This window comes from Dendrobates tinctorius, unplaced genomic scaffold, assembly GCF_039654945.1.
Source record: "Dendrobates tinctorius isolate UK_male_01 unplaced genomic scaffold, ASM3965494v1 ptg000120l, whole genome shotgun sequence".
Lineage (NCBI taxonomy): Eukaryota > Metazoa > Chordata > Amphibia > Anura > Dendrobatidae > Dendrobates > Dendrobates tinctorius.
The window spans coordinates 28,669,202-28,690,027 of record NW_027361788.1 but is presented as its reverse complement, the minus strand read 5'-3'; the positions used below and the strand labels follow the sequence as shown (position 1 = coordinate 28,690,027).

The 20,826-nt window shown below is 47.9% G+C and overlaps 1 protein-coding gene across 5 annotated transcripts in view; it reads left to right on the top strand.

The window, feature by feature from the left end:
- MIGA2 (mitoguardin 2) overlaps positions 1–20,826 on the top strand; it is a 60,888-nt gene that overhangs the window by 30,804 nt on the left and 9,258 nt on the right. The gene's annotated exons all lie outside the window — the stretch shown is intronic.

Sequence of the window (20,826 nt, the reverse complement as noted above, 5' to 3'; positions counted from 1 at the left end):
AAAGTTTCAACAGATATGTCAGTTTCCGAACTGCTTGGGCGCTGTGGACGGGAAACATCCGCATTGTAAAGCCAGCCAGATCGGGATCGGAATATTTCAATTACAAGAAATATTTTTCAATTGTCCTCATGGCCATCACTGACGCGGAATACAAATTTATTGCTGTTGATATTGGGGCCTTTTTCCGCTCCAATGACTCTCAAGTTTTCAAACTGTCTGCCATGGGGCGTAAACTGTATGGAAACACCTTCCAGTTCCCACCCCCTAGACCGCTGCCGCAAACATCTGGTCCACCTATGCCATTTGTCTGTGTAGGGGATGAAGCCTTCCAGCTGTCAGAACACCTTTTGAAACCGTACGGTAGCAGAGGATTGTCAAGAACAAAACGCATTTTTAATTGCCGCCTCACAAGAGCAAGAAGAATGGTTGAATGTACCTTTGGTATTCTGACAGCCAAATGGCGGGTCCTATTGACTGCGATCAACCTCAAGACAGAAACTGTTGACGAGGTGATCAAAGCTTGCGTGGTACTCCACAATTTTGTTATCTGCAAGGAACCCATTTCCATTGAGGACACCTCTGAAGAAACCACCTTGCAAGATTACCATGACATTACCACTAGAAGTTCTGTGACGGTTTCAGTAATGAGGGACAATTTTGCACTATACTTTATGTCACCTCCAGGCAGAGTACACTGGCAGGATGACAGAGTGTGAAAGATTTGTGCCCTTAACCAAACTTGTGTACCTTCTGTACCAACAGTATATACCTTTGCCAACCAAAGTTGGCTATCTTGTCATGGTCTTACTATTTTTACCTTTAGGCCACAGGTGTGTACCTGGTTGTGTTTTATGCAAAGTATTTCACCTTTTAACAAAAGTTGTGTACATTGTTAGGAAATCACCAACAATAAACACAACTTTTTAGGTGAAATACTTTGCTTCAAACACAACCAGGAACACAACTGTGGCAAAAAGCTAAAATTTACCCACAGTTATATACCTGGTTTTGAATACCTTTTTACCTTTGAAATACCCTGTATTTAACCTTTTTTTTAAACATAGTTCGCAGCAGAAAGAAATGACAGACAACCATTGTGAAATGATAATTTAACTTTTATTTAAAATATTTTTTTTTTTTGTAAAATGTTTTTAATGTGCGAAAAACTTTTTTAATAAAGGTTTTAATCCCAATGGGCATTTTTATTAAAAAAACACATTATAAATCTGTGTAGTGTGGGGTGGAAATACTGCTGGAGGGGCTGCGGGACACTTCAACACTGGGAGTGTGGAGAGAGGACTGGGATCGTGGTGGGGAAGGAACAGTTAGAGGTGAAGGTGTGGAAAAAGCTACAGAATGGGTGGATATGTGGGAGGCAGAAGAGGTGGTGGGCGGTGGAGGGTTGGGCAGGGACTGTAGGAGCAGATGATGTTGATGGCAAGTTGTATGGGGAAGGAGTTTGGTACGGGGAAGGAGTTTGGTACGGGGCAGGTTGCTGGAAGTGGGGAGATGTCTGGTACTGGGGAGGTTGCTGGTACTGGGGAGGTGGCTGGTGCTGGGGAGGTGGATGGTATGTAATAGGAGGGGGAGGATAGAAAGTGGCTGGAGGGGGTGCAGGTGGAGGAACTACTGGGGTGGGAGGAGGAGGTTGGGAGGTAACGTGCTGGAGAGCACCGTGGCATGAATGCATTACATGCATCTGCTGGGTAGGAGAGAGCGTTTCCATGTGCTCCACAACAGACCTGAAAAAGGTGTGGTTTGGCGAAGATCTTGCTTCTGAATGCATGGTTTGCAGAAGTGTCTTCACCTCCAGAATGCTGGAGTTGATCTGCTGAAAGCCTGCGGAGATTTGCTCTGACAAGACTTTTAGACAGTTCTGGAAAGATGCATTCAGATGCAAGAACTCTGGCGCATAACTCTTTTCCTGACCCCTCTGCCGCTGCCGCCCAGTACCCGCAGGTGTACTAGAGGTGGCAGGGGCAGAAGGGTGGGGTAAAGGGAAAGCGATCTCCTCACCAGCAGCTTCATGTAATGTAGGCGGCCACGATGCTCCTGTGCTGGTGGATGGGACAGATGGGTCGAATGTGTGGGAAGGCTGGGAAGGTGCAGATGTACCGGGGCGGCCGAAGTGTCCCTCGGTGCCGGTCTCCTCAGGGATCGCCTCAGAAGGGTCCAATCGTGCAGGCTCCCGAGTGCTGCTCACCGTGCTGTGGAATAAAGAGAAAAAAAAAACAATTAAAATAGTGACATGGTATGGCCCTGGCTGAAAAAAAATTGTTACATCTAAACATTTTTTTTCACATGTGGTGTGTAATATTTACCTTCTGGTGACCATTGTATCCTGGAGGAACGACAGGGCTCGTGCGTACTTGTACTTGCTCCTGCGTCCTCCAGATCCACTCGGGGCCCGCATCTCTTTATTGAACTCCTTCTTGAAACGATCCCTCACAGACCGCCACCGCTTCACAATTCTCTCCCCTGAAACGAGAAAGGACAAAGTGGTTAGTATACAACATCAGTGTTTCCCAAACTCCAGTCCTCATGGTCCCCAGGGGTCATGTTTTCAGGATTTCCAAAGTAAATAGAAATCCTGAACACATGATCCGTGGGGACAACGAGGACTGGAGTTCGGGAAACACTGGTTTACATCAAGCAACCGGTACTGTATATACTTACGCTCTTTAATCTGGGCCCGAGCATCGAGGTCCTCCCAGCGGTCCACAAGGAGCGAACAGATTTCCTCCCAGAGTCGTTGGGTAACGATCAGGTCAGCATGGCGGCGGTCAGCCATATTCCATAGCGGCTCCCTTTCTCTGACGAGATCGATGAGGTGGTCCACATCAATTCCTCCATCCTCACCGTCTGAGTCGGGAGCATGCTGTGATGGCTGTTAAAGTAAAAGAGAAAAATAGCAAAATTAGTCACCACACTTAAGACATGAAATAAAAAGTGTACCAAAATTTCACTTAAATATTATACTTAAACGCCGGTGACCGCCGCGTTGCTGTCGCCGACGACCCTGGGAGGCACTGCGAGGACCTCTTGGCCGAGCACCAGATTGGGAAGACTAGAGAAGAAAAGAAAAAAATTTATGTCTTTGGATGTAGGCATTTGTTTGCTGTGTGTGGTCTGCAGAACATTGTTTTCTATGTGTTGTGTGTAGTGTGATGTTGTGTTTCTGCGTTTGATGCAAAAAACTTACCAATTGTGAGCCCACCCCAGGTGTCTGTCCACCCCTTCCTTCTTCTGGGAGCTCCCCTTCAGCTTGTGATTCCTGTTTTGAAATAAAAGGCAATGAATAGACATATATTACAGAGATGATGGATTTTGGAAATAAAAACTTACCGTCAAACGCTGACGATGCGAGGGAGGGCTCCCAGAAGAAGATGTGCTGTCTTCCTGCTGGCCAGACTCCATGCCTGTGGGTTGTGTTACTGCTGCTGCCAGTGCTGCCAGTGCTGCCACTGTTGCTGCTGCTGCATCTCTTGGGCGGCTGTTGAATAAAGAGAAACAAAGGGCCAATGAATACCTTGATATTCCATGGCCCTAGTTTGGAGGAATGGGGGATTTGATAATTACCGTCTCTCATCTGCTGCTGGACTCCCCTCCCGTTGTTCAGCATGCTGCTCCATTTGGGGTGGTGGTGGTGCTGATGGTGCTGCTGCAGTGGTCTCCTGCCTTCTCCTGCGCCTGGTTGCTGTCTTGGGTGGCATGTTGGGTGTGGCTGAGGGTCCCACTGTCATGCTTTTATATATGTGTCTTGTGGGCAGAGCTACTGAGCATGCTCAGACCAAAAAAACCGGATCCGGCGCATTGCGGCGCTCATAGGCTTTCATTGTGTGAAAAAGCCGGACACACCGGATCCGGCGTGTCCGGCTTTTTCACCGGAGACAAAAAACGTTACAGTAGCCGTTTTTTCCAGACGCCGGATCGCGACACATTGCCGGATCCGGCGAAAACCGGATGAAACGCATGGCCATCCGGCTCGATCCGGCTCTAATGCAAGTCAATGGGGGGGGAAACCGGATCCGGCATTGCATTTCGCCGGATCCGGTTTTTGTCAAAAGTGCCAGATCGCGCCTGACGGCGAAAACCTGATGTGTGAAAGAGGCCTAACCTAAACTTTTTATAAATTTTTAATAGTCATTTAACAACAATTTAGCCTCCAATCATTGTACATCGTTACAATACCTTTCTCAATCATTTGACAGTTAAATATAATATTTTAACCCCTTAATGAACGGAGCTTTTTTCGGTTTTGCGTTTTCGTTTTTCGCTCCCCTTTTTTCCCAGAGCCATAACTTTTTTTATTTTTCCATCAATATGGCCATGTTTGGGCTTATTTTTTGTGGGATGAGTTGTACTTTTGAATGACACCATTTGGTTTTACCATGTTGTGTAACAGAAAATGGGAAAAAAATTCCAAGTGTGGTGAAATTGCAAAAAAAGTGCAATCTTACACTCGTATTTTGTTTGGCTTTTTTTGCTAGGTTCACTAAATGTTAAAACTGAACTGCCATTATGATTCTCCAGGTCATTGCGAGTTCATAGGCACCAAACAAGGCTAGATTCTTTATCTAAGTGGTGAAAAAAAATTCCAAAGTTAGCTAAAAACCCCCCACAAAATTGCATCATTTTCCGAGACCCGTAGCGTCTCCATTTTTCGTGATCTCGGGTTGGGTGAGGACTTATTTTTTGCGTGCCGAGCTGACATTTTTAATGACACTTTTGTGCAGATATGATCTTTTGATCACCCGTTTTTGCATTTTAATGCAATGTCGCGGCGACAAAAAAAACATAATTCTGGTGTTTTGATTTTTTTTTTCTTGCTAGGCCGTTTAGCAATCAGGTTAATCCTTGCCTAGAAGCTGCCACAACTCGATCGCCTCTGCTACATAGAGATGATGCTCAGATCGCCTCTATGTAGCAGATTTACTGCATTGCTATCAGCGCCAACCACAGGGTGGCGCTCACAGCAATCCGGCATCAACAACCATAGAGGTCTCAAGGAGGGCAGAGCAGTACGCCGGAGCCGCGACGGGAAGCAAAGAAGAGGACGTCATCACTAGAAGATGGGAGGCGCCGGACCGGACCGCCCCCCGGGTGAGTATAATATAACCCGTTTTTCTTATCTTTCAGATTACATCGGGGGCTTATCTACAGCATTACAGAATGCTGTAGATAAGCCCCTGATGGCGGTCGCCGCATCTTATATGCGAAAAAATAGGTGACAGATTCCCTTTAATAACTCTACTACATCTCTATGACCACAGTGTTTAGTCTGAATGATCGCCAGCTGTCCCATCTCCTGATATATGATATTGTATTATTGGTGGATGAAGCAATTATCTTCTCTGATAAACAATGGTCATTCACCAATGCCACAATTTCAGTCAATGACAGACATTTGGGGTATTTCCAATTTCCTGCGATTTTAATTTTAGTATCTATGAGGATGTGCGCAGTCACTGTCCTGAACTTGTATGGAATTAAATCCAGGTCAATGGCCAGAAGCGCCTGCTCTCTCCCAATTTTCACTAGGATACCACTAATTTGAAACACTAAGTGGGAGATTGCATCCCAGAGCTGCTCCACCTTATGGCACCTTCACCAGACATGTAACATATCTGTGTTGGCGTCTCCAGCACACATCTGGGGAGCTGCGGTAGATCTTAGACAATCTGTATGGTGTGAAGTACCACCTGTATAGCAGCTTTCTTGAGTTCTCCATGTGATTGGTGAATTTAGAGTGTGTCCCTATCATTGAGAAGGACGTCCGCCATTGCCCCGGGTTAATCCCGCATTGCAGAACAGTCTCCCATTTGTGGAGATACGAGTCCAGAGAGGGAAAGGTCTCCTCCAGCATAAGATTGTACCTTACAGACAGCGCTCTCATCTGCCGTGCTGGGGTGAGGAGCATTGTATATAGTTTGGAGGGTTGTGAGAATATTATGAGAATATTATATCTTTTTTCGCTGTAGAAAATGTCTTATTTGTAGATATTTTATAATGATCTTTATGTGGAATGAGATATTTCTCTCTGATCTTGGAGAAGGACAACAATATTCCCTCCTCATATGTCCCCAATTAGTTGGATTCCCAGGAATTTCCAGTTTCGAATCTGGAGGTCCGGGATACACATCTCCAAAGTCTCTATGGGGGCTTTAGAGAGCGCCAATGTAAAATTATGCAGTTTATTGATTAGAATGCTCCACACTCCCAGCGCCGCTTCCACTGTGGCCGACACAATTTCCTATCATCGCCGAGGTTAGGCCTGGTAATGATATGTGTGTAAAAAAAAAAAAAAAAAAAGATGCAACACTTGGGGATTTTATTATTATTTATTATAGCGCCATTTATTCCATGGTGCTTTACATGTGAGGAGGGGTATACATAATACATACAAGTACAGTAATCTTAAACAATACAAGTCACGACTGGTACAGGAGGAGAGAGGACCCTGCCCGCGAGGGCTCACAATCTACAAGGGATGGGTGAGGATACAGTAGGTGAGGGTAGAGCTGGTCGTGCAGCGGTTTGGAGGATCGGTGGTTACTGCAGGTTGAAGGCTTGTCGGAAGAGGTAGGTCTTCGGGTTCTTTTTGAAGGTTTCCATGGTAGACAAGAGTCTGATATGTTGTGGTAGAGAGTTCCAGAGTAGGGGGGGTGCGCGGGAGAAGTCTTGTATGCGATTGTGGGAAGAGGATATAAGAGGGGAGTACAGAAGGAGATCTTGTGAGGATCGGAGGTTTTGTGCAGGTAAGTACCGGGAGACTAGGTCACAGATGTATGGATGACTCAGGTTGTGGATGGCTTTGTATGTTATGGTTAGGGTTTTGAACTGGAGTCTTTGGGTAATGGGGAGCGAGTGCAGGGATTGACAGGAGAGAGGCTGTGGAATAGCGGGGGGACAGGTGGATTAGTCAGGCAGCAGAGTTTAGAATAGATTGAATAGATTGGAGGGGTGCAAGAGTGTTAGAGGGGAGGCCATAGAGCAGGAGGTTGCAGTAGTCAAGGCGGGCGATGATGAGGGCATGGACTAGGGTTTTTGCAGATTCTTGGTTGAGGAATGTACGGATCCGTGAAATATTTTTTGAGTTGAAGTCGGCAGCAAGTGGAAAGGGCTTGGATATGTGGTTTGAAAGAGAGATCAGTGTCAAAGATAACCCTGAGGCAGCGAGCTTGTGGGACTGGAGAGAGTGGGCAGCCATTTACTTTAATGGATAGGTCCGTTGGGGGGGGGGGGTGTGGTCACGTGAGATGGGGGAAAGATGATGAATTCTGTTTTGTCCATATTACAGTATATACTCGAATATAAGCCGAGATTTTCAGCCCAATTTTTTGGGCTGAAAGTCTCCCTCTCGGCTTATATTCGAGTCATATACACCGGGGGTGTCGGAGGGGGAGGGGGGGCGGGGGTGTCAGGTCATACTTGCCCATCCTGACGCTGTCTCTTGAGCCCCCAGCTTCTCCCCGTGCTCTCTCTTCCTGCCTTCAGCGGTCACGTGGTGCTGCTCATTAAAACTCATGAATATGCGCATATTCATGAGTTTTAATGAGCGGTTTCACATGACCGCTGAACGCAGGAAGAGAGAGCGCGGAGAAGCTGGGGGCTCAAGAGACAGCGTCAGGACGGGTAAGTATAGCGATACTCACCTGTCCTGCGTCCATGGCTGCTTGCTGCTGTCTGCCATCGGTCAGTGACTTCAGACAGCAGAGGGCGCGGTGACGTGGTTAGTGTGCGCCGCACCCCCTGCAGTCTGAACGTCACTGACTGATGACGTGGCAGATAGAGGTGAGCAGCCATGGACGCAGGACAGGTGAGAATCTGACACCCAGCGACGGAGAGGTGAGTATGTCTTTTTTTTTTTTTTTTTTATTTTTACATGCAGCAGCAGCGGCAGCACATGGGGGAATCATCTATGGAGCTTCTTATGGGGGCAGCATATGGGGGCATAATCTATGGAGCTTCTTATGGGGGCAGCATATGGGGGCATAATCTAAGGAGCTTCTTATGGGGGCAGCATATGGGGGAATAATCTAAGGAGCTTCTTATGGTGTCAGCATATGGGGGAATAATCTATGGAGCATTTCCCACCCTAGGCTTATACTCGAGTCAATAAGTTTTCCCAGTTTTTTGTGGCAAAATTAGGGGGGTCGGCTTATACTCGGGTCATCTTATACTCGAGTATATACGGTAAGTTTTAGAAATCTACCAGAGAAGATGGATGAAATAGCAGACAGACATTGAGGGATTCTGTTTAGTAGGGAGGTGATATCTGGTCCAGAGATGTAGATCTGTGTGTCATCAGCATAGAGGTGATACTGAAAGCCTTGAGATTCTATGAGTTGTCCGAGCCGAAGGTGTAAATGGAGAAGAGCAGGGGCCCTAGGACTGAACCTTGCGGGACACCGACGGATAGGGGGCGTGGTGAGGAGGTGGTGTGCGAGTGGGAGACGCTGAATGTTCGGTATGATGTGTGAGGTAGCGCTGTCATTCAAGTAGGGGATACTCGCTCAGCAGCCACAAAATCAGATCCGGCACAGGTTTTCCATAAAATCATAACAGTCCATGCGGTTTATTCAGCAGCATAAACCCTTAACAGCAACATAAAGTTCACTTAACAGCATAGCGTCCATGACAGAGTTTAGCTCTGTTACCCTGTAGTCATACAGGTTATGCATACACAGGCTTTCTAGCCTCAGCTATCTCACCCTGTCAGGGTTTCCTCATGCTGCTTCACCATGCTGCACACGTTCATTCCCTCCAGGCAACTAACAGGCACACGTCGCCATTACTCACAGCCACTTCACAGGCTGGTAGCCAGGAAGCCCCATCTCAGCGGGACCTTCCACACTGGACCAGCCGGTTCCCAGCATTCACCACATGTGACCTACCCTGGCCACCTTATATGGCCTGTAGCCACGCCCACCGGGTCACATGGCTATGACCTCATCACAGGTCCTTGAACCAATCACACACTTTATAACAACGTTCTCAAACACACCCCCTGGGTGGGTTTGTAGGTAACTGGGTCCGCCCAGCTACCTGGAGACTTCTCCCTGGCACATTGAAACAACACCTCAGCAATATCATTGCTGATCAACACACACACAAGTCTCCATCTCAAGACCACCCACCTTGAGATACATAAAGGTACTTCAGGATTGTTCCACTCACCCTCTCTCTTGGGACATCCACACAGCGCCCCCTAGCGGACACAGTGGTCACTACACCACAGATGCAATCCAAGATAGGGCCAAGTCTGTGATACCAAGAGATGAGAGGGTCTGTAGTAATAGGGAATGATCCACTGTGTCAAAGGCAGAGGACAGATCCAGGAGGAGGAGGACAGAGTAGTGTCGCTTGGCCTTGGCAGCTTGTAGGTCATTGCTGACCTTAGTTAGGACAGTTTCAGTGGAGTGATGTGGCCGGAAGCCAGATTGTTTTCGGTCAAGGAGGGAGCAAGAAGAGAGGTGGGAGAACAGTTCAAGATGGACGTGGTGTTCCAGTAGTTTTGAGGCATAGGGGAGAAGTGATATAGGGCGATAGCTAGATACAGGGGATGGGTCAAGAGAGGGCTTTTTGAGGATAGGTGTGATTGAGGCATGTTTAAAGCTTGAGGGGAAAACACCAGTTGTTAGTGATAGGTTGAAGAGGTGGGTTAGGGTTGGGATGAAGACTGTGGTGAGTTTTGGGATGAAGTGGGATGGGATCGATCGGGTCAAGTGCACAGGTAGTGAGATGTGATCTTGAGAGTAGAGTGGAGAGTCGATCTTCTGTAATGGTGAAGAAGTTGGTTTTGGAGGAGGAGGGCAGGGTAGTTAGGAGGAAGGTCACTGGAGGTTGTTGACCAAGACTGTCTGATGTTATCAATCTTCTCCTTAAAAAATTAGGCAAAGTCTTTAACTGAGATGAGCGGGGAGGGAGGAGGTGCTGGGGGGTGGAGGAGAGAATTGAAGGTGCTGAATAACTGTTTAGGGTTGTCAGACAGGGAGGATATGAGAGATGAGAAGTAGGTTTGTTTTGCTGCAGCGAGTGTTTCCTTGAAAGTAGTGAGGGACTGTTTCAATGCGATAAAGTCCTCATTGGAGTGGGATCTTTTCCATCTCCGTTCAGCAGCCCTGGAAGCCCGCCTCAGTTCTGTGGTCAGACTGGTGTGCCAGGGCTGTCTGTTGATTTTGCGAGCTTTGGTATGTTTGAGAGGGGCAACTAATTCCAAAGCTACAGCTATTGTGGTGTTATATAGAGCGGTAGCGGCATCCGCATTGTGTAGGGAACTTATGTCTGTAAGAGGGTGGAGGGATTCAGACAGTGAGTGTAGATCGAGGTGTTGAAGATTTCTGCGAGGGTGTACAAGTTTTTGAGGTGGGGATTGTGGACCTGAGGAGGATAGGGAAGAGAACGTAAGTAAGTTGTGGTCAGAGAGAAGAAGAGGGGAGTTAGAGAAGCTAGATAGGGAGCAGAGGCGGGTGAAGATGAGGTCTAGTGTGTGGCCATCTTTGTGAGTGGCTGCAGAAGACCATTGAGTGAGGCTGAAGGAGGAAGTGAGAGAAGTTTAGTGGAAGCTGAGAGGGAAGTGTCAATGGGGATGTTGACGTCGCCTAAGATGATATTGGGGATATCAGTGGAAAGGAAATGAAGTAGCCAGGTGGTGAAGTGGTCAAAGGTGGTAGCTGGCCCTGGAGGGCGGTATATGACAGCTAGTTGGAGGGGGAGTAGATGCGCACAGAGTGCACCTCAAAGGAAGGGAGGGTAACAGAGGGTGGCAGTGGGATTGGGGTGAAGGAGCAGTTATCTGACAGGAGAAAACCAACTCCTCCACCATGCTTGCTGCTGGGGCGGGGGGTGTGGGAAAGGTGGAATCCACAATACGAGAGAGCAGCAGGAGAGGCTGTGTCAGAGGCGGTGAGCCAGGTTTCAGTGATGGTGAGGAAGGAAAGTTTGTTAGTAATAAAAATATCATGGATGAAGGAAAGTTTGTTGCAGACAGAGCGAGCGTTCCACAGAGCTCCTGTTAGTGGGACTGGGGAAGATGGGGCCGGACGAATGTGTAGGTTGGAATGGTTACGGAAAGTTGTGATTGGGCATGGATGGGAGGTAGAAATGACTGTGGGAATGTGGTGAGAAGGACCAGGATTTGGAGATATATCGCTGGCAGTGAGGAGGAGCAGAGAGTGTTAGCAGGTGGGAGCAGGAGAGGGCATGTGTCATGATCCCAGTACAGGTTTTTGAGCTGCACGTCAGGGGTTAATGTCTGGAGCTCAGTGCAGGTTTTGACCTGCACACCTGAGGTTAATGATTGTGGCCTCTTTTTGGTTCTGGGAGAGCTTCTTAAAGCCCTGGGAAGCTCCAATCCCTGTCAGTTATACTTTTGCCTTTGGCCGAGTGTGGGGACCTCTGTGTGCCTGTTCGTTGTTATAACTTGTTTATATGGTTCTGACCCGGTTCTGTTCCCCGTTGTGAGTTTGCCTGTTGATTCCGTACTGCGCTACCCTCTCTGTGTATGACTTGTTGCCTGTGATCTGACTACTCTCTGCTCGCCCCTCTTTTACCTTGCAGCTATCTCTGTGTATGACTCATTGGCTATGTCCTGACTATCCTCCCTGTCTATGCCCTTTGGTAACTTTGTCTCGTAGTTACCCTGCCAGGAGTTCTCTTACAGCTCCTAGCTCTCTGGAGTTTAGGCCACTCCCCCAGCAATCACTTGCTTCAGGTCCTGCTGTTGTGAAGTACGCACCTACTCGGCTGCTTCCCGCTCCACAGGTATCTTTGAGCACAGTTCGCTTTACTCAGGACATGCGCACTGGCTCAGTGAGCAAGTTCAGTGCGGTGTTCCTGACATTATAACTGACCTTGAATTTTTTTTTTTCTCTCCTCACTTCTGCAGCATGGACCCAATGTGTGCTTTATCTGAGCAGGTGAAATGCTTGACTCAGTCGCTGCAGAAGCTAAGTTTGGAACACCAAGCTCTGGCTCTGGCCCAGTCCCAACGGCGGGTTGAGGACTCAGTTCAGGGGGGGCTTTCCGCAGGCTTTCAGCAGGTGGGGAATAGAGATGTCATTTTAGTCCCACCCGAATCCCCGGTTAAATTGCCAGATACGTTTGCTGGTAACAAAGATGAATTCAGAGCATCTAAGGAGGGCTGTAAGCTCCTTTTCTCTTTGAGACCCCGCTCCTCTGGGGATGAGAAACAGAGGGTGGGTGTGGTTATGTCCTTGCTTAGGGGGTCCTGTTATGAATGAGTCACCGAGGAGGAAAAAAAACAAAAAGCAAGCTAAGCCCAGAAAACCGGAGAGGTTGGTAACTAGCGGATTGCAGACCCCTTGTTAGGGACGGCGGAACGCACCAAATATAAATAGGAGGTGCGTTCGACGCCCGGGGTCCACCGTGCGGTAGGTGACTAGACCGCTGCTGGACAATGGCAGATGCACCAGAAGGTGCCGTAGTGCGCACGGGTTAACGTCACCCGAACGCTAGGAGCGGCTCTGTTCAGACACAGAGTTGCTTGGCAAAAATATATGCAAAGGCACTGGCCCTGTTAACGTCACAGGAGCCGGCGTGTGGCGTCGCAGCCGCGAACACCAATAGCTGCTGGTATTGCAGCGCAGCGGCAGCTAAAGCCGCAAGCGTCGGCGCCGAGAACCGGGCACCGACGGATGCTAGTGTAGGCGTGGATCGCACAATGGCATGTAGCTTGCTACAACCTGGAGCTGACTAACCCAACACACAGTCACCAATCGTATTATCCAAGGGAAGGGGTTTCATAATAAGTCAGTCACCAGTCCATGCATCCATCACCATACACACACAGCATAATATGCTACACTAGCGCATGGCCGAGCCGCCATGTGGGCTTTTTGTAGCCATGCGCTTCCGGGACCTTCCAGTACCCTGGAAAGGACCAATCAGATCTGACGCAGGACCTGAGCATGTGACCCCTGCTCTCCAGTGAGAGGTCACCTTGCGGGCATGCCCAGTAGTACGGCATGAGGACTTAGCCTCTGGAGCGGTTCCCTGCAGAACAGGATGCGCTACCACTGCTGCACCAGAGGTGGCAGCAACATCCAGGCTGTCAGAGCAAGTCTGAGTAATACGCCTGGCTCGCCGTGATTGCTGAGCAGCACCCGGAGCGGTCGGAGGAGAATGGGAGACCGCTGGATGTCTGGCTCTGGATTCCCGCTGTGCAGTGTCTGGAATCCGACGCCTAACACCCCTGATCCTATCCACAACAACTAGCAGTAGCCGTGGAGCATGCCTACGGTGGTCCTAGACGCCTCGTCACGGCCGCATGGATCGCAAACTACAGGCTAGAGGCGTTATGCAACTGGAAACACCATTATTCTTCAGTGGAGATGAGACCCGGACTCGTCCTGTGGCTATGGAGGTGAGCGCTGTCGCCTGTGGGGAAAAGGAAAGAAGATGCCGCCGGGAGAAGCAGTTGTGCTTCTATTGTGGGGAATCTGGACACTGGAAGAAGGACTGCCCCTCCTGTCCGTCATCCTCCAAGATGGCGGGAAACGACTAGGTCTGGATAGTAGTCGAGGAGGCTACCCAGAACTTCAGGTACAATTTTCCTCACGTGCAAAAATGGTGCTGCAGGTGGAACTGGAACTTGGTAATGGTCCGGTTCAGACTACTGCTTTTGTTGACTGTGGTTCTGCTGTGAACCTGATTGATACCAAAATTATGACTCTTAATAAGATAGGGACAGTCAGGCTTCAGGATCCTGTTAAACTTGAGGCAATTGACTCGTCCTCTCTTACCCAGGACGGTATCTGTTGCAGGTCTGAACTTTTTTCTCTAAAAGTGGGTTCAACTCGTGGAAAAACTAAGTTGTCTTGTGCTAGATGACTTGCCTGCAGGACTGGTACTGGGGATGCCTTGACTTCAACTCCATAATCCTACCATTGATTGGGTTACAGGGGAGATCACTCAATGGGGATGCAAGGATAAATGTGGTAACCTGGGACACCTTGTTAAATCCGTATCTGTGTCGTCTGTCGGTCTGGAAGGTATTCCGGAGTACCTGAAGGATTTCGAAGACGTTTTTTCCGAAAGTGAGGCTGAGGCGCTGCCACCACATAGACCCTACGATTGTACTATTGATTTAGTACCCGGAGCCAAGTTACCTAAGGCTCGATTGTTCAATTTGTCTGTGCCTGATCGCCAAGCCATGAAGGAGTACATAGCTGAGAGTCTCCGCAAAGGGCATTTCAGACCTTCTGTGTCACCTGTGGCAGCAGGATTCTTCTTTGTGAAGAAGAAAGATGGTGGTTTGCGGCCGTGCCTCGACTTTCGGGAACTGAACAAGATAACGGTTAGGAACACTTACCCGCTTCCCCTCATCCCAGACTTATGTAACCAGTTAGCTGGGGCCCAATGGTTCTCCAAGTTAGATCTCCGGGGAGCCTACAATCTGATAAGAGTTCGGGAAGGGTACGAGTGGAAAACTGCGTTCCTCACCTCAGAAGGACTCTTTGAAAACCTGGTAATGCCGTTTGGGTTAACTAATGCGCCCGCTATTTTCCAGAATTTCATCAATGTGGTGTTTTCTGACCTCATAGGCCGTTTTGTTATTTATTTGTATTCCCCGGACAGCCAATCCTCACTTGCAAGATCTACAGACAGTTCTCCAGAGACTCAGGGAGAACCAATTGTTCGCTAAATTGGAAAAATGTTCGTTTTTTGTACAGGAACTGTCTTTTTTGAAGTTGATTGTGTCCTGTGAGGGGTTTCGTATAGATCCTAAGAAGGTGCTGGCGATCGCTGACTGGGTTCAGCCTCGAGATATCAAGGGGCTCCAGCGCTTCTTAGGATTTGCAATCTATTATTGGAGATTCATTAAAGGTTTCTCACAAGTGGTTAAACCACTCGTGGATGTTACCCAGAAGGGCGCTGATGTAAAAAATTGGTCTGCATTCGCTAAAGAGTCCTTCTCAGCTATTAAGAAATGTTTCATGTCTGCCCCGGTGTTGGTCCAACCAGACCCGTCCAAACCATTCATCGTGGAGGTGGATGCTTCTGAAGTAGGGGTGGGGGCAGTGCTGTCCCAGGGTCCGGCCACCCTTAACAATCTCAGACCCTTCTTCTCCAAGAAGTTCTCTTCAGCCGAGAGAAACTATGATGTAGGCAATAGAGAACTTCTTGCGGTCAAGCTGGCGTTTGAGGAATGGAGGCACTTTTTGGAAGGGGCGGCTCACCCTATCACGGTTGTCGCGGATCACAAAAATTTGGCATACCTTGAATCAAGAGGCTTACTCCTAGACAAGCCTGTTGGTCGCTTTTTTTTTCACGATTTCAGTTCTCCATTACTTTTCGACCGGGATCCAAAAATGTTAAAGTGGATGCACTGTCCAGAAGTTTTGACCCGCTGTCTCCCCCGGGCAGCCATCCTCCATTCTTCCCCCAGGGGTGGTAGTGGCGAGGGTCTCATCTGAGTTGGAACAAGAAATTCTAAGGGCTCAGGCCCTAGCTCCGGCAACCAGGCTAGGGGATAAATTGTTTGTTCCAGATCTATTGCGGCCTAGACTTCTGCAGGAGTTTCATGAGTCTAGGCTGAGTACTCATCCAGGTATCACGGCCACTAGAGAGGCAGTAGCCAGGGGTTTTTGGTGGCCTTCACTAAGGTCCGATGTCAAGAAATTTGTTTCTGCTTGTGGTGTGTGTGCCCATTCCAAAAGCTTGCATAACCGGCCGGCTGGGGAACTCATACCTTTACCGGTTCCTGATAGGCCATGGACTCATCTTTCCATGGATTTTATTACCAGCCTTCCACCTTCCAGGGGCAATACTGTGATCTGGGTGGTGGTGGATAGGTTTTCTAAACAGGCCCATTTCATTCCCTTGGCAGCATTACCCTCAGCAGAAACATTGTCAAGGTTGTTTGTGCAGCATGTGGTCCGATTGCATGGGGTACCCCTGAATGTGGTGTCTGACAGAGGTGTGCAGTTTGTGGCCAAATTTTGGAGGGCGTATGAAATTGGGCATCTCACTCTCCTTCTCGTCGGCATATCACCCGGAGAGTAATGGTCAGACAGAACGCACCAATCAATCCCTGGAACAAATTCTCAGGTGTCTGACCTCCGCCAGACAGGAGGATTGGTGTGATGCGTTACCGTTGGTGGAATTCGCTTTTAACACCTGGGTGAGTCAGTCCACCAACATGTCCCCATTCCTAATCAATTATGGGTTTAATCCGCATTTTGGGGAGTTTTCACGGGTGGATTCCGGTTGTCCAGGGGTAGAGGGGTCCGTTCAACAGTTAAAAAACCTCTGGGCTGAAGTCCAGCGTAATATCTCTCGGGCCCAGGGGAGGTACAAATATTTTGCTGACAAAAAGAGAGCCTCGGGAGACATGTTTCAGGTGGGAGAGAAGGTTTGGGTTTCCACACGTAACATCAACTTAAAGGTACCATCAGCTAAGTTGGGACCAAAGTTCATTGGTCCATACGAGATTATGGAGATAATCAACCCACCTCCTTAAAAATATCCAATGTGTTCCAAAAATCTCTGTTGAAATCCGTAGGGTCTGTCAAAGAGGACTCCAAGCCTGTTGTTCCTCCAGTGCTGGTGGAGGGTCAATTGGAGTATGAGGTCGGACATATTGTGGACTCTCGGCGGGTGCGCCGCTCTTTGCAGTACCTGGTCCACTGGAAGGGATATGGACCAGAGGAGCGCTCATGGGTCCCTGCTCGCTCTGTACATGCAGATCGCATGCTTCGGGCTTTCCATGCCAAGTACCCGGGGAAGCCTGGGGTCCAGAGGCCCACCGTTGAGATGGGGGTACTGTCATGATCCCAGTGCAGGTTTTTGAGCTGCACGTCAGGGGTTAATGTCTGGAGCTCAGTGCAGGTTTTGACCTGCACACCTCTGCTCGCACCTTGCAGCTAACTCTGTGTATGACTCATTGGCTGCGTCCTGACTATCCTCCCTGTCTATGCCCTTTGGTAACTTTGTCTCGCAGTTACCCTGCTGGGAGTTCTCTTGCAGCTCCAGCTCTCTGGAGTTTAGGCCACGCCCCCAGACGTGCTTCAGGTCCTACTGTTCTGAAGTACGCACCTACTCAGTTGCTGCCCGCTCCACAGGTATCTTTGAGCACAGTTCGTTTTACTCAGGACACGCGCACTGGCTCAGTGGCAAGTTCAGTGCGGTGTTCCTAACAGCATGAGGGGGCTGACTGTGTTTGGAGACAGAGGATTGTATGTTGAGAAACAGATCTGAGCAAGAGGTGAGATGGATTAGAAGGATTGAAGAAGAGATGAACAGTTCCTTAAGGCCCCGTCTCACTAAGCAATCTCGGTAGCGAGATCGCTGCTGAGTCACAACTTTAGTGACGTAACAGCGATCTCACCAGCGAGATTGCTGTGTGTGACAGCGATCAGCGAGCGGCCCCCCTGCTGGCCAGCACGCATCGCTGTGTGTGACAGCGGGAGACCAGCGATCAGGAGTAAAAAAATAATAAAAAAAATAAAAAATATAGTTATTCTCACCTTCCGATGTCCCGTTCAGCCATCCTGCCTCTCTCCACGCTCCGGTCCCAGTGATCCTTTGCATCAATGACCGCGAGACTTTGTTATCCCGCGAGACCGTGACATCTCGCGGTCATTCGTGCAAAGGATCACTGGGACCGGAGCGTGGAGAGAGGCAGGATGGCTGCATGGGACGTCGGAAGGTGAGAATAACTATATTTTTTATTTTGATACTATTTTCTACAGCGATAGCCAGCGATGCCGGGCGCTCGGCATCGCTGTGCTGATCGCTGGTGAAGCTGTCTGTGTGACAGCTCACCAGCGATCACATAGCGACTTACTAGCGATCCTGACACCTTCATATCGGTGTCGGGATCGCTGGTGAGTCGCTTAGTGAGACGGGGCCTTTACTTGGTGTAGAAAAATATTCAGAATTGAGAGTCCTCAGTGGTTGATACCTTTTAATGGCTAACTGATAAGATGGTAACACATTGCAAGCTTTTGAGACTACTCAGGTCTCTTCTTCAGGCTAGCCTGAAGAAGAGACCTGAGTAGTCTCGAAAGCTTGCAATGTGTTACCATCTTATCAGTTAGCCATTAAAAGGTATCAACCACTGAGGACTCTCAATTCTGAATATTTTTCTATCTACTGGCTAACATGGTACAAAGATATACATCTTTCCTGTATCTTACTTGGTGTAGGGATTAGTGGGGTTATCAGAAAGTGAAGAGTTATAGGGGTCAGAGTGGAAACAAACAAACATTGTTTACAGTGACTCTTTCCAGTTACCTTCTGTTCCCTTCTGGTTCAATTCTGGATTAATTCATATATTCATATCATCTCACACTTCTAGGATACACACTGCAGACTAAAGTCTTAGCAGACTTGTGCTATGCAATATATGTGCTGCAAAGTGCATTCAGGTGTGACTAAGGGAGGAGTGGTCTGTGCTCATCTTGGTTAGACAATTAAGAGTGGACCAGATGCATATGATCAAGCCAAAGTAAACAAGGTCATAAATAACACTGGGGTAAAGCAGGGGGTTAGTTGAAAGACATACAAAGTGAATATTAGAAGCAGAGGTAAGAAGTCTGTGTGGAAAGCTGGGTGACGTACCTGTAGGTCAGTGTTTCTCAACGCCAGTCCTCAAGACCCACCAACAGGTCAAGTTTTCAGGATATGCTTAGCATTGCACAGGTGATTTCAACACCTGCTCAAGCATTAATTCCATCACCTGTGTAATACTAAGGAAATCATGAAAACTTGACCTGTTGGTGGGTCTTGAGGACTCAAGTTGAGAAACACTGCTGTAGGGAGAATAGATAGACATGCTGATTAGAGTGCGATGGTGGCAGATGGCAGGGCACAGTCAAGTGAATATTAGAAGCAGAGGTAAGAAGTCTGTATGGAAAGCTGGGTGACATACTTATATGATACACACTTTATGAGATGTTTGTCATCCTTATCATTCCACATCAACCTCAGTTGTTCAAATATGGTTGCACTATACTACCTCACCACTGAGGAGCAGCCCAGTCCTCACTTTTATTGGGATATATAGTATGTCTGCGTTAACTCGCTGCTGTTTTTCCTGCTATACTGTATAAACACTGCTCAAAAAAATAAAGGGAGCACTTAAACAGGATATAACTCCAAGTAAATCAAACTGTCCACTTAGGAAGCAACACTGTTTGACAATCAATTTTGCAGTGCTCCTCCGCTTCCTCCTTGCACAAAGGCGGTGGTGGCGGTCCTGCTGCTGGGTTGTATGCTACCACGAGTGTGAAAGCACAACCAACATTCAAAAGTGACCAAAACATCAACCAGAAGGCATTGGTACTGAGATGTGGTCTGTGGTCCCCACCTGCAGAACCACTCCTTTATTGAGGGTGTCTTGATAATTGCCAATAATTTCCATCTGTTGTCTATTCCATTTGCACAACAGCATGTGAAATTGATTGTCAATCAGTGTTACTTCCTAAGTGGACAGTTTGATTTCACAGAAGTTTGATTTACTTGGAGTTATATTCTGTTGTTTAAGTGTTCCCTTTATTTTTTGAGCAGTGTACTTTAATATGATTTGCAATTCTTTGAGTATTTTCATGGGGACTGTGATAGGGAGGCTGCAGAATACGTACAATATTTGGGGAATTATGAACATTTTTAGACTCTTTTCTTACTAAGGCCTCTTTCACACTTCAGTTTTTTGTGTCAGTTAAATCCGCCAAAAAGGCGGACATTTAAAGGAACTGCTGGCCGAGAGAGAGAGAACATTATGGCGGATCCGCACAAAAACGGATGCAACGGACGGCAATCCATCAAGATCCGCCAATAATGAAAGTCAATGGGGAAAAAAACGGATCCGCAAAAAAAAATTGCGGATCCGTTTTTTTCAAAACCTGGCGGATTTTGACTGATTGTAAAAAACGGAAGTGTGAAAGAGGCCTAACCAGACATGTCGTGTTTCATGCACGGCATGTTGCCTTTGATCTTTTGTCTCAGAGCCTCATAGTTAATGAGAGCATTCTATCTACTGAGGGCGCCAAGCGAATTCCAAGATATGTTCTATTTTCATTGTCCTATCTAAAGGGATACTTAGGTTTGAAGGATGTGGTACAGAGCGTGTTAGATTCAGAATTTGGCATTTAGGGATATTCACTTTATAATATGAGACTTGGGTAAAGGAGTCTATCACTTCCATTACTTTATTGAGCAACTCTTCGGGACTGATAAGGGATAAAATAATGTCATCAGCAAATAGCCTGATTTTGTGCTCTGCATTGCCAATTTTAATACCGGTTATTCCAGGGTGTGATCTGCTTTTTAAGGGTTCGATTCCTAGCGCGAATATTAGAGGAGAGAGTGGGCACCCCTGCCTCGTTCCATTAGTGATATTAAATGTATCTGACATCATTCCTGAAATGAGAACTGAGGCTGACGGGTTAGAGTATAGAGGTGTGATCGCCCGAAGTATATTACCGCCAAACCCAAATCTGGACAGCACTTCGAACGAAAACCACCAATGCACCCGATCGAACACCTTTTCGGCATCGAAAGAGAGGAGCATAGAGGGGAACCGCCTCCCCCCGGCTATATGAATATCGATCATCCTCCTCGTACCATCCAGAGTTGACCACAGATCCTTTGTATACGTCAGCTTGTACAAATCCTTCTGGGAGGTGTCTGATTGGCTACAAATGTATTCTGCAGCAGGACAACGACCCCCAACATCTAGCCAATGCCATTAAGAACAAGCAGACCTGGAAGTGATGATCCGGCCCCACAGATCACTGATCTCACATCAACCAGTCTGTCTGGGATCACATGAAGAGACAGAAGGATTTCCACAAGTGA